Source organism: Callithrix jacchus, chromosome 14 (genome assembly GCF_049354715.1).
Source record: "Callithrix jacchus isolate 240 chromosome 14, calJac240_pri, whole genome shotgun sequence".
Classification (NCBI taxonomy): domain Eukaryota; kingdom Metazoa; phylum Chordata; class Mammalia; order Primates; family Cebidae; genus Callithrix; species Callithrix jacchus.
In genome coordinates this window covers 69876040-69890176 of record NC_133515.1, presented here as the reverse complement: position 1 = coordinate 69890176, position 14137 = coordinate 69876040, and the positions used below count along the sequence as shown (strand labels likewise).

At 45.0% G+C, this 14137-nt stretch overlaps 1 protein-coding gene across 1 annotated transcript in view; it reads left to right on the top strand.

Annotated features, from left to right (window-relative positions):
• Positions 1 to 14137, top strand: part of CAMKMT (calmodulin-lysine N-methyltransferase) — a 569210-nt gene that overhangs the window by 545065 nt on the left and 10008 nt on the right. The window lies entirely within an intron of this gene.

The window sequence follows — 14137 nt, the reverse complement described above, 5'->3', positions numbered from 1 at the left end:
TGTGTTCACACTCTCTGAGATGCGAATGATAGGAAGGCCAGCGCAAAGAGAATGGAAATGTGTGTCCCAGCTGCTACAGCGAGAAAGCCAGCAGCCAGTCTGTGCCTCAGCTTTCTTGCCTGTAAAATCGGACAGCTAGCTCCAGCACAGGATCTGAGCAAAGAGGTTCTGAGGACCAAATGAGAAAATGGTGGTGAAAGTACTTTGACAAGTGAAAATGCGAGTTAAGTGGGAGATGTTATTATCTTCCGCCATCTGCTTTACTTTCATCTTTTTCCTCGGTAAGCGGACCTATTGATTGTAGCTTGCTGGAGGAAGCTCTCACTGTCTAATTACTGCCCCAGCTCAGCCTGTCACTGTGTCCTCTGCAGTCAGCACGTCCTGACACTGACCCCTGATGCCTTAGCCCTTTGCAGAGCAGCCAGCCCTGGCACTCTGCACCCAGCACAGAGGGGCAGGTCTCCTCAGCACGATGGGAGGACCGCTCTCCTCTCCAGGGAGCTAAAGCCCCAAAAAAGCGGGCAGCCCAGCTAAGGGGAAGCAAGGACACAGGTGCTGCTGCAACCAGAGATGGCAGGAATGTGCTGCTTTCCTGAAACCAGGAGCCTGCAGCCACACAGGGATGCGTCCTGCGATGACACAGAGTTTTGAGCATTCTCAGACTGTGTTTTCCAAGAGAATAATCCCTGCATATTTTTTTTTCTAGCCTGGGATATCATGAGTGGGGGAGAGGTTAAGAATAAATCATTTCTTTCTTTCTCTCTTCTTTTTCTCCCTCCCTCCCTCCCTCCCTCCCTCCCTCCCTCCCTCCTTCCTTCCTTCCTTCCTTTTCTTTCCTTCTTTTTCTCTCTCTCTCCTTCCTTCCTCCCTCCTTCCCTTCTTTCCTTCCTTCCTTCCTTCTCTTTCTTTCTTCTTTTTGACAGAGTTTTGCTGTTTCGCCCAGACTGGTATGCAGTTGTGTGATCTCGGCTTACCACAACCTCCGCCTCCTGGGTTAAAGCAATTCTCCTGCCTCAGCCTCCTGAATAGCTGAGATTACAGGTTCACACCACCATGCCTGGCTAATTTTTTTTTTTTTTTTTTTTTTTAGTAGAGATGGGGTTTATTATATTGGCTAGGCTGGTCTTGAACTCCTGACCTCAGGTACTCTGCTTGCCTTGGCCTCACAAAATGCTGGGATTACAGGCATGAGCCACCATGCCCAGTGAAGAATAAATCATTTATAATACTGGGCAATAATAATTCCCTTCCCTCAAATCGTAGAAAGTTTTCAAATGTCCACAATATTCTCATCTGCATTAACTCACCTGACTCTGATAATACTCCTGTGATTGGTATTTCTGTTTTATAGGAAGGGGATGTGTGGTCTTTGGAGCTGAGGGGTGTGACTTTCCCAAGTTTAGATACCCAGGTGGTGGAGAGGGGAATTAGAACATAGGTTTCCTAACTCACCGTCTAGACTGTTTAAAAATGCTAAAGAAACTAAGACTTTTTTAACCAGCAAGGAAAATGGGATATGCTAGAAAATGTGTGTTTTATGTCAAAAAATCTGTATAAGCAAACAGCACAACATTTTTATTTGTAGTTTAAATAAACTGTAATTTTGTCTTGAATTCAACACCTCTGGAAACAGTTGAACCAAGTAGCTGCAGGCTAGGGAAGTGCCTTGCAGAAGGTGGTTGACAAATGCTTGTTGAGAGAATAGCTGAATATTGACCTGCATTATAAACCGCCTTTGCTAGTTTTCTTCAATCACCTTAATGAAGGAGAAAATATATTTTAACTTGATACGGTTTTGCAAAAAGCTCTAGTATTGGTATACTTTTTAGTTTAAAAGATCTTTCATGTGGAGCTTTTCAGTTGATCCTCAAATGACCCTCCAAAAACGACAATTTTTTTTTGAGACAGACTCTCACTCTGTCGCCTGGCTGGAGTGCAGTGGCGTAATCTTGGCTCACTGTAACCTCCACCTCCTGGGTTCAAGCAATTCTCCTGCCTCAGCCTCCTGAGTAGCTGTGCCTGGCTAATTTTTGTATGTTTAGTAGAGACAGGGTTTCACCATGTTGGCCAGCATGGTCTCGATCTCTTGATCTTGTGATCCGCCTGCCTTGGCCTCCCAAAGTGCTGGGATTACAGGCATGAGCTACTGCGCCCAGCCCAAAATAGACAAGTTTGTAGGTGAGAAGACTGACGTTTGGAGAGATCAATTGTTTGCCCAGGGTCAGAAACACAGTAGGTGAAAGAACATTCTTAAATGTACTAATAAATTAGAAACTAAGAAATACTCAGAACTAGATGAAGGTGAAAATCCACAAAAATAAGCAAAGCACTGAAGTTCACTTTGGTCTTGAGGATATTTTCCAAATCAGGTAAACTTTAATTTTAGTTTTCATAAGTTCAAAAGGCCAGAGAGAAAGGAGAAAAAGCCTAGTATGTACCCAAGGTGGGGAGTATAGCTGAGATCCCCTATCCATAAAGCTGACACTGGCCAGGCGTGGTGGCTCATACCTATAATCTCAGAATATTGGGAGGCAGAGGTGGGCAGATAGCTTGAGCTCAGCAGTTTGAGACCAGCCTGGGTAAAACACAAGAGACTCCCTTCTCTACAAAAAATACAAAAATTAGCCAGACTTGGTGGCATGCACCTGTAGTTGCGGCTACTTGGGAGGCTGAAAAGGGAGGATCATTTGAGCCCGGGAGGTGGAGGCTTCAGTGTGCCATGTTAGTGTCACTGCACTCCAGCCTGAGGGATAAGGCAGGGCTCTGTTGGCCAGGCATGGTGGCTCATGCCTGTAATCCCAACACTTTGGGAGGCTAAGGTGGGTGGATCACCTGAGGTCAGGAGTTCAAGATCAGCCTGGCCAACAGAGTGAAACCCCATCTCTACTAAAAATAAAAAAAATTAGCTAGGCATGGTGGTGGGTGCCTGAAATCCTACCTACTAGCTCCTAGTGAGGCTGAGACAGGAGAATCACTTGAATCCAGAAGTCAATTGAACCTGGCAGGCGGAGGTTGCAGTGAGCTGAGATTGCACCATTGCACTCCAGCCTGGGTAACAAGAGCGAAACTCTGTCTTAAAAACAAACAAACAAACAAACAAACAAACAAACAAAAAAAAAAAACCCTGTCTCAAATAAATAAAAGTAAATAAATAAAAATACAGCTGACATCCAAAGTTATTGTACCATCAGTGTAAAGATGAATGAGAAATAACCCCCAGACTGTAATCTTGCAATGGGGACTGTAGGGAAAATCAGGTCTATCTGACTTTGACCCTACATAGAGGAAGAGAATTAATCTGAGAATTTATAACCATAAATTAGCTCCTCCATGAGTTTGCATTCAAATTCACACTCCCTGGGTCTGAGAGACCTCAAATTAAGAATTTGAGAGAGTGAATCTGTGAGTTAATAGTAACCCCATGCACTTAGGGAATAAGGTGCTATCTCTCTGAAGGAACTTTAATCCAATTCTCAAAGAGTTCCCACAGATAAAATTTCAAAGATATAAACTCATAGTCATATATCCTAAAGCACTCAAGGAAACAAAGCACCATGAGCAAGAGAGCCAGCAGACAGCAGAACTGGATCCACAATAATGTCAGATATTGAAAGTATCAGATGTAAATATAAAATATGTTTAAAATACATTTAAAGAAATAAAAGAATTAAAACTACGACTATGAAGAATAGAAATGCCAAAGGAGATTGGAAAAGGATTGAAACAGAGCTTTCACCTGTCAAAAATATAATCATTGCAATTAAAAACTCAAGCTGGGCATGGTGGCTCATGCCTGTAATCCCAGCACTTTGGGAGGCTGAGGAGGGTAGATCACCTGAGGTCAGGAGTTCGAGACCAGCCTGACCAACACGGAGAAATCCTGTCTCTACTAAAGATACAGAATTAGTTGGGTGTGGTGCCGCATGCCTGTAATCCCAGCTACTCGGGAGGCTGAGGCAGGAGAATCGCTTGAACCCCAGGAGTGGGAGGTTGCAGTGAGCCGAGATTGCACCATTGCATTCCAGCCTGGGTGACGAGTGAAAGTCCATCCCACCCCCCCAAAAAAATTAAAAACTCAATAGATGGCTTCAACAGAAGATTGAATATAACTGAAAGGAGAATAAACTAGAATATAGATATGAAAAAAAAATCCAGAATGCAGCTCAGAAAGACAAAGAGAGGGAAAATGTGAAAGAACTGTTAAGAAACATGTAGGATAGAGTGAACATATCTTACCTGCATCTCAAGAAAATTACAGAGGAGAGGGGAAGAAGAATAGGGCAGAGGTAGTGTTTTAAAAATGAGAATTTTTCACAGATTCTAAAAGGCTCCAAAATGCCAAGAAGGATAAATGAAATATAAAATTAGTTGGCAGAGTAGGCCCTATAAGTTAGTATGACTTACAGAGATATTTTGGTTTTGACCTTGTTCTAGTCCCATATCACAAGTTTAAGACCAGGCTGGGAATGATTAATAAGAATTGTGTTCAGGCACAGGAAGACTATATTATACTGTACTGAACTTTGTGGTCATATTACATATTGTATGGCACCAAGATTGTACACAAAATTGGTCTTAGAAGGGGAAGATGTTTTTCTAGAAAGTCTGATATGACCTTTGCTCACTTAGAAATCGTCATCTGCAACAGTGTACTCCTTTGTAAAAGTTCGGATCTGAAATGTATTAGTAGTCTGTTCTCACATTGCTGTAAAGATCTACCTGGGACTGCGAAATTTATGAAGGAAAGAGGTTTAATGACTCACAGTTCCATAGGCTTAACAGGAAGCATGACTGGGAGGCCTCAGGAAACTTACAATCATGGTGGAAGGGCAAAGGGGAAGGAAGCAGTGTCTTCACATGGCTGCAGGAGGGGCAGGGGAAGTGCCACACACTTTTGAACTATCAGATCTTGTGAGAACTCACTCCCTTTCATGAGAACAGCAAGAGAGAAATCTGCCCACGTGATCCAACCACCTCCCACCAGGTCCTTCCCTAAACACAGGGAATTACAATTCAACATGAGATTTAGGTGAGGACATAGAGCCAAACCATATCACAGAAGCTTACACCTCTGTCTTTCTCTGCTGTGTACCCTCACTATGCTGACTCCTATCTGTATCATATAAATAAGCAAACCTCATCTGAATTATCTGTGTGATGTCCATGTCTGGTTTTTCTATCAATTTGAACCTACTGCTGATGTTTTCAGTTCAGGAGCCATGCACATGCCCATACACATGTGCAACTGCAGAACACAAAAGACAAAGAGAAAATCTCAAAAACAACCAGAGGAGGCTGGGCACAGTGGCTTATGCCTGTAATCCCCACACTTTGGGAGGCTGGGACAGGAAGACCACCTCAGGTCAAGAGTTTAAGACCAGCCTGCCCAACATGGTGAAATCCCATCTCTACTAAAAATACAAAATTAGCTGGGCATGCTGGTGCATAACTGTAATCCCAGCTACTTGGGAGGCTGAGACAGGAGAATTGCTTGAACCCAGGAGGCAGAGGTTGCAGTGAGCCAAGATTGTACCACTGCACTCCAGCCTGGGTGACAGCGTGAGACTCTGTCTCAAAAAAAAAGAAAAAGAAAAAGAAAAAAAGCAGCCAGAGGGGAAAAAATGTTATTTTCAAAGGAATGATAATTAGAGTAGTGACTGCCTTCCCCATAGCAACAACGGAAGCCAGAAGATAGTGGAAAAAATACCTTCAATGTGCTGAAAGAAAACACTTGGCAACCTTCAAGTCTATACTTAGAAAAAATACATTTCAATGCATTTCCAGACAAACTAATTTTTCTACCAACAGACTATCACTAAAGAAAATTAGAAAATCCTGAAAGATAAACTTCTACATTTTAAAAATTGTGGGACACAGCCAAGGCAGTTCTTAGGAGAAAAATTCTAACTTGAAATGATCATATTAGAAATGAGCTAAGCATCTGACTCAAGGAGGTGGGCAAAGCCAGGGATCTGACCTCAGCCTGAGTCCTTGCCACAATCTGAGATAACTGTGTCTGAGAGTGAATTGTGTCTAAGAGCACTTAGAGGGGTTGGAGCATAAGTAGTGGTGAAATTATGGAAGCCCACACTGTATTTTCATGTTCCCAAAGATTTTGGTTCTGGGAATTGGAGTGGCAAGGATGGACATAAGGAGAGCCTGAACTTGAAAAATGGGAAGAGAAGTAGAACCCTCTTGCTCTTCCTTCAGGGAGAGGGGCCCTTAGATTCCACCTGTGTCTTGGCCTCTCTGGGCCCAGGTGCCCCTCTCTGTGGGAGCCAGCAGAGGCCCATGAGAGTAGAGGCAGAATGACTCAGAAGAACACTCACTAAATGCAGAATACAAATATAAATGAGGCACAATCCTTAAAGGGTGAGATTCCTTTTTTGAGATAAGGGTTCCACGTTAAGGAAGCTAAACATCTCTTTGCTACACTCAAGAAAACATCTATCTCTGGTCCTCCCTAAAGAAGGGTGCAACTTTACCGTCTGCTCTTGGAGGGAATCCACAAATGGGTGGGGATCACCCTGACATAATTCAGAATGTCTGGTGGTCAGAGTTGATGGAGGCTATTTGTTTAACACCCATTCCCCTGGGCACCTATCTTGTGTCTGACACTGATTAGCAAGGTGATCTTGAAACAAATTGCAACACTTCCCTGGGATTCCCAGTCTCAATCTGGCTGATGTTATAACTATAATTGAGCTGGAAATGTGCTTTGCTGGGAAGGTTTATAAAGTACAGGATGTTGGCCAGGCTTGGTAGCTCATGCCTGTCATCTTAGCACTTTGGGAGGCCGAGGTGGGCAGATTTCCTGAGTTCAGGAGTTTGAGACCAGCCTAGCATGATGCCTAAACCCTATCTGTACCAAAAATACAAAAAATTAGCTGGATGTGGTGGTGTGTGCCTGTAGTCCCCACTACTTGTGAGGCTGAGACATGAGAATCAATTGAACCTGGAAGGCGGCAGAAGTTGCAACGAGCCAAGGTCACTACACTGCACTCCAGCCTGCAACAAAGTGAGACTCTGTCTCAAAACAAAACCAGAAGACAAAAAACAAAGAAAAACCAAGATGCTGATTGTCACCAAAGCCTAGCCTCCTTGGGGAGCCTGGCAGAAAGCCCCGGTTCTCTCCTGGCATCCTGCAAATATTCCTTCCTATCAGACCCAATGGTCTGATCCAACAATTTGAATCAGGAGTGAAGTCAGGAAAATCTAATTCTTTGTGACTTAAAAGAATTCACATCCCTCTAAATCTCTGAGTTGCAGTTGTTTTGCTGATTTGTTTTGTTGTTGTTGTTTACTTTTATCCTCTTTCTCCATAAAAACAAAGCATTCAGATAGAGGAATAATTCTTAAACATCACTTCATTTACAATCACCTGGGAGACATTCAAATGCACTGTCGCCTGGGCCCCTTCCAGGCTGGTTGAATCAGAATCTCTGGGTGAGTGGCGCTGGCTCTGGTATTTTTTATAAGCTCCCCAGTGGATTCTGGTGCATGGCGAGAGCTCTGAGGGCTCGAACCCCCAGCCTGGGGGATGTCTGTGATCCTTCCTTTCCAGTTCTCTGATGCTATAACCCACATATCTAGGAGGCTGCAGCCTGTAGCCCACTGGGATGCAGCACAGATGAGTTGTGTGAGTCACATCGCATATACATCCCCGGAACACAATGCACTCACCATGGTCAACGTTCTGAGAGTCATGATCCCAGACGCCCTCAATCTTAAAAAATGGTTCTCTGGTGTCCCCAATCAGAGTCAGAATCCTGACTTATAAGGCCACTCTGGTGCTGTAAGGCACAGGAAAACCAGACCTAAACTAATAACCCAACAACTGCTGTGTACCAGGCACACGCATCTATATCGCGAATCCTTACAACTACCTTTCGAGACAGGTTATATTATTTAATAAAGCAGTAGTTGGTGAACTGGGGCTGAGATTCAAGCTCAGGTTCTGGATCTAAACCCCACATTCTTTCCATTATACCCACTTGGCCAAAGCGAGGGCCATGACTTGGGCCAGGAGAAGACGGTGTTACCCAAGGCAAAACCACAGGGTTCAGCTGCATCATCGCTGGCTATGGAAGGTCCAAAGCCCCGCAGTCAGGTGTGAGCTGGGTCCCGTGGTCTGCTCGGCTCCAGGCCTCCCTGTGTGGGGAGACAGTGCTCTTGTCTAATACACATCAGGCTGCCAGCCTCAGTTTGTATTTTTACAGTCCACTAATTAGGCCATTTTAACTAATTTGTTTGCATTTTGTATGAGCAAGTTGGGCTTTTGGATTGACTAATGTAATTGCAGCTGGTTTCTGCCAAATACAAATTACTCAGTCTAGTGTGGGCTAGGGAGAAAAGCAAATATTTAATAGACATCAATACCCTTGTAGCTTTTTAGTGGAGCCTTGTTTTCCCCTATGGAAAGTTGAAGTAATTTCTCCAGCATCTGATTGAACTTTCATGTTGGGGAATTACTTTTTAATCATTTTGTAAAAAAATAATGAGGCGAATGCTTTAGTGGCTCTGTTGGGGTTTATCTCTGATCCATTTGCCCCTAAGCTTGGGAAACTCACGGGACTTTTCCACATCCAGCCTGGTTCACCACAGTCCCTTTCTGCGTGGGCTACTCCAGCAACTGCCCATCGGTCTGCATCACAAACTGTCACAGCTGAAAGGGGTCTGAGAGATCATCTAGTTCAGTAGTTCTCAAAGCATATTCCTGGGCCAGAAGCATCAGCAACACCTGAGAACTTGTTAGAAATGCATATTCTCAGGCCTACTGAATCAGAGGCTCTGGGGGTAGCGCCCGGCAAGCTGCGTTTTAACAAACTCTCCAGATGATTCTGATGCAGGCTAAACGTTGAGAACCACTGATCCAGTTCAAGCATCCCATTCTACAAAGGAGGAAACTGAGGCCTGGAAAGAGCCTGTGCTGCTTCTGGTCACAGCGGGACTGTGCCTGTTTCTCTGACTGTGAAACAGGGAGTTCAGCACAGGGCCTGGCTTGTGGTAAGTACTCAGTACATGTTTGCCAAATGGATGAATAAGGGAATGAAGGAGCCAGAACTAGAAACAACATCTCTGAATCCTAACTCACTCCACCAATGCTTTCTCTTGCCCCAGGCAAGATGGAGGCAGGGGAGGAAGAACTGCTTCTTGGCTTTAGCTTTGTGAGAGGGGGAATAATTGGGGCTTGAAGCATTGTATCTGTGGCCTGGCCTGTAGGAGGATGGCAGCTCTACCCCCACCGTCTTGCTCCAGAGTCATGGGCCAGTTTGGTTCACTGTCCCTGTACCGGTGGTTTGACCAAGCCCATGCCCTACTAGGAAATGTGTCTGTTGCTTTCATAGATCCTGTCATTGTCTGAGGCATAACCAGGCCTCCTGCCTGGGTCTTAGATTTCCTGACCAATAAGCTCAGCTCAGAGAGTGAATGGGGAGAATTAACCTGAGATCTAATTCATGAGAAAAGAGATTTCTAGGGAGAGGGTCCTAGGAAGGTGGGGTCTCCAGGTTCAGTTACTGGGTCCTGTGAAGCCAAGGAGATGGGGTAGGGGAGAGGGATAGAGGAAGGAGGGAGGGAGGGAGGGAGGGAGAGTGAGAGCAAGAGCAAGAGCGAGAGTGAGAGCGAACGAGAGAGAGAGAGAGAGAATTCTCAAAGCTCAGTTGCAGATGTATAGAGCCATGTTGCCTGGATCTGGGTGAAATACCCCTGGCTGCCTTGATCCCCCAGCCCTGGCCTGCTGACCCTCTCTGAAATGAGAAAAAGGGGAAGGCAAACAGTATTCAAGAGTTTTTAAACAAAAAAGATCTCCCAGGGCATGAGTAACAGGCTTCTGAGAAGGTTCCTGGGTCCCTGATCCTGTTAAATCTATGAACTAACTAAGCGACTGAAAGTATCAATCCACATGGATCAAACCACTCCAGGAGCTTATGTTCTTCTACCTCAAGTTCAAATGGCTCTTCTGCCATATAGCTACCCAGGCCCCTTGTCTTTGATTGTCTACCTGCCTGCAGTGCCCACAGAAGAGCAGGGTCATCTTTCCAATGCCGATAGCAAACTCTTCAGATGCTCAATGCTTTCATAGTTATTGCCACACTTCCCTGAGACCTTCCCTTAGGAAATAACTTGATAAACTTATTCACTTCCAGGTGGTAGCAACCAATAAGAGCCACCATTTCCACCCCCATGGAAGATTTAAGCTGACGATTGCGTACTGTAGTGCTAGCTATTAATTCTTAACTTGTGGTTGACTAACCCACACCTTCTTCCCTGGGCCCTGCATATTTTGTATTTTTATCATGCTCCTTGGGGCTCCCAGTAGAGGGATCAAGAGATTCCTAGTTGCAGACAGATTCTTTATGTGTTCTTGAGTTAAAGAGTTCTATTGTAAAGGGTAATTTTACTAACAGATAATTATTGGGCACCTGTTGGGGCAAGGCAAAGTTCTAGATGCTAACGGTGAAAAAGACAGCTGAGTGAAAAAGTCCACGGGTTTACATTCTCCACTGTCTTTCACCATCCTCGATCAATGAAATGGAAAATAAACAAGTCAACAAATAAGTGAAGAACTATAATTTCCAAAGGCAAGAAGTGCTGTGAAAACAATACAGTGGGATGAAGCAGAGAGACTTTAGGAGCCAAGTTAGATGTGTTCCTCAGGGAAAGCCCCTCTAAGGAGGTGCCATTTGAGCTAACTGGATGGGAAGGAACCAGCTCTGGAACGTGAGGGAGGAGCCTGGGTAAAGATGTGCAGTCAGGGGTGGACTTGCTGTGTTCAGAAACAGAGGCCTCTGTGGCTGGATGTGCGTGTTCTTGAGAAGAGCAATCTTAGGGGATAGGTGGGGCAGGCAGCAGACTGTGGCAACATCCCTAGTTCTTTGGAATTGTTTTATGTTGAATGCAAGCAGGTAAATGGGCTGGAAACTGGATGGGGGTCATCGAATTCAAGGGAGAAATCTGTTGTGGCGAAGAGTTTGTGTGTTTTTTATGAAAGCAGGTTGGATGTTGATTAGCACACGTTCCTATGTGAGAACCCACAATCCTGACCATCCTGCCTTCTGCAGAAGGGCCAGGCAACTGACAAAGACCCCCACTTACTGCTCTTTCATCCCTGCTTGCTACCTATGCCAGCAGACACTCAGGGAAGACTCTCAACCCCCAATTCGTATTGACAGCACACTGTGTTGAGCTACAGTAGATATTGGGGTCATCTTGGGGTCCCAGTCCTTCCAGCCTGCTCTCTGCGGAGACTTTCCCAGCTGAATCCCATGATGTCTACATGTCCTTACCAACCTGGTCAATCCCAGGAACTCAAGCCACCCAGTCCCTTTCCCAGATCTCCCCCAACACAGCTATGTACATCCGAACCTGGCTTACGTCCTGCCCACATCTCCCAACCCTCCAAACCCTCTACTTAGGCACACTGGCAATCAGTACAGCTCCTATTGCTTCAGTGACTTCCCTGCATGCTTTCTCCTCTCTTAACATAACTGAAGCCCATTCTCTCTGAGGACTTGCCACCCTCTCAGGTGGAGGTTATTTTATCTCCCGCATCCCCTAAACCAGTGGGTCTTTGAGGTGAGATGGGGCTGTCTTGTTCCCATTGCTACTTCCATACCAATCTCCTCTCCTTCAGAGCCCCTAGTTATTGAGGAGCTGGACCTGACTCACTTCCTCTCCACAGGATGGACTGTCACAATCGTGGTGGCCTCCCAGTGTCTTGGCCCCCTTGACTCCCTCACTTTTACCAGCCTCCCTCTCCCACAGTCCTACCCCCAGATCCTGCCATTACAAGGAACTGCCCCACCTCAGGAATCTGGATGGCAGGCACCCCACTCTCTGAGCTCCTATCTTTCCGGCTCTCTTATTCTCCAAAAATGCTATGTTCTCATTGAGACCCCTCAATCCATTCATTGACCCCTCCACATTCTCCACTGTCTTTCACCATCCTCGTTCATTATTCTCCTTCTCATCAGTTTAGATTCCATGACCCACCATTATCATTAGTCATCCCTTTCACACTTAAGTCCACTGCCCCTCTCTCCATCCATTGTACTTGCCTGGCAAAATCCCAACAATGATTAAACCCAGCCACTGACTCACTCTGTGCTTGCACCAGACTCCACAAACACTGATGAAGAATTATACCACGGTGCTGCTCACTGCATGCACATTAAATTCATGACCACAACACTGCCTAGGCATCCTAACAAAATGTCCTCATATGCTCATTTCTCCACTCCCTACAATTTCCCCATTGTCCTTAAAGCTCCATTACTCCCCACCCAAACTTTCAGCTTGTTTCACACTTCATTAAGACAGAGCTAATAGAAAAAATGGGTAGGAGGCTGGGCATGGTGGCTCACACCTGTAATCCCAACACTTTGGGAGGCCGAGGCAGGCGGATCACCTAAGGTCCGGAGTTCAAGACCAGCCTGGCCAATATGGTGAAACCTCCATCTCCACTAAAAATGCAAAAATTAGCTGGGCGTGGTGGCGCATGCCTGAATCCCAGCTACTTGGAAGGCTGAGGCAGAAGAATCACTTGAACCTGGGAAGCAGAGGTTGCAGTGAGCTGAGAGGTGTCATTGTACTCCAGCCTGGGTGACAGAGTAAGACTCCATCTAAAAAAAGAAAATGGGTAGGAGGTAGAAATGCTATCCTTTTCCTGCATGTGTACTCATTTTCTGCTTTGCTCCTTGTTACAGTGGATGAAGTGTCCTCACTCATCAAGACCCATTCCTTCACTTGTGTTCTGAAACCTGTTGCCTGCCTTCTCCCTGTGGCTTTTGTTCCTGCAGTCCCCGCCTCACCCCTCTAGTGCTAGAATCATAGTTTGTCATCTCTACTGGACCATTCAAACATCCCCTGTAATCTAAAACAGGGATTAGCAAACTCTGTCAAGTGTCAGATAATAAACATTTCAGGCTTGATGGGCCACATCGTCTCTGTTGATCAGCATTGTGGTGGTAGCAGGAAAGCATCTTCAGATCATATCTAAATGAATGAGTATGGCTCTGATCCAATAAGACTTTATTTACAAAACAGGTAGCATGAGAATGAATCTGTTCCATGAGCCATAGTTTGCCTAATCGAGAATAGTATATAGCCTCTTACTGGGTTAAACAAAATTATGTGCTATGTCAATAAAATTATGATGGAGGCTGGGTGCAGTAGCTCACACCTGTAATCCCAGCACTTTGGGAGGCCAACGTGGCAGTTCGCTTGAGCCCAGGACTTTAAGACCAACCTGGGCAACATAGTGAGACCATGCCTCTATAGACAATAAAAAAAATTAGCCAGGTGTGGGGGCTTGTGCCTGTAGTCCCAGCTCCTTAGAAGGCTGAGGTGGGAGGATCACTTGAGCCCAGGAGGTCAAGACTTCAGTGAGCCAGATAGCTGGCAGGGAGAAAGGTGAGAATGTGCAGGGTCCAGGGTGATTTTTGAAGGGAATGGTTATGTTTTTATTTTCTTGGATGTTTTATGCATGTCCATGAATTATTTTAGACATAAATGGCAAAATATAGGAGATAGCCACATCCTATTTTTACTATTGGCTGTTCAATTGGCTGTTTAATTTTTTCTGTTATTTCTTTTAAAAAATACTTGAGTAGTTCTTTCCAAAATCGATGGAGATTTCACTGTCTCTCGTGGTGATTATAATACCTGGATTAAGGGTTGGACTCCAGATGAGATCTGTGACTGTTGGGTCTCCTGAGATAGGGTGAGGTGTGTGTGTGTGTGTGTGTGTGTGTGAGAGAGAGAGAGAGAGAGAGAGAATGTATGTATGTGTGCAGGGGGTGCTCTGGAAGGCTGAGGAGTTCAGATGACGAAAGTGAAGGAAGCACTTTTCAGAACCCAAGAAATTGTAATGATGCCTCACATCCAGTTTACTCACCCAAATAAAACAGCCTTCATTTTTAGTGCATAATTACAGTCTGTATGCAATAATTAATGCAAGCGTGCCTTTAAAACATTCTCATATACTCTAGATAGCTCTCTTTTACTTAGTCATTTCAGAGTACAGATTAGAAAGAGCTTTGCTGAAGTCCCTTTGGTTGGGTATGTTCTCTGCTTGGTGAAACCATGGCCACTATGAATAGGACCCTGTTTGCTGCCTCTTGTCACTCTCCAATGG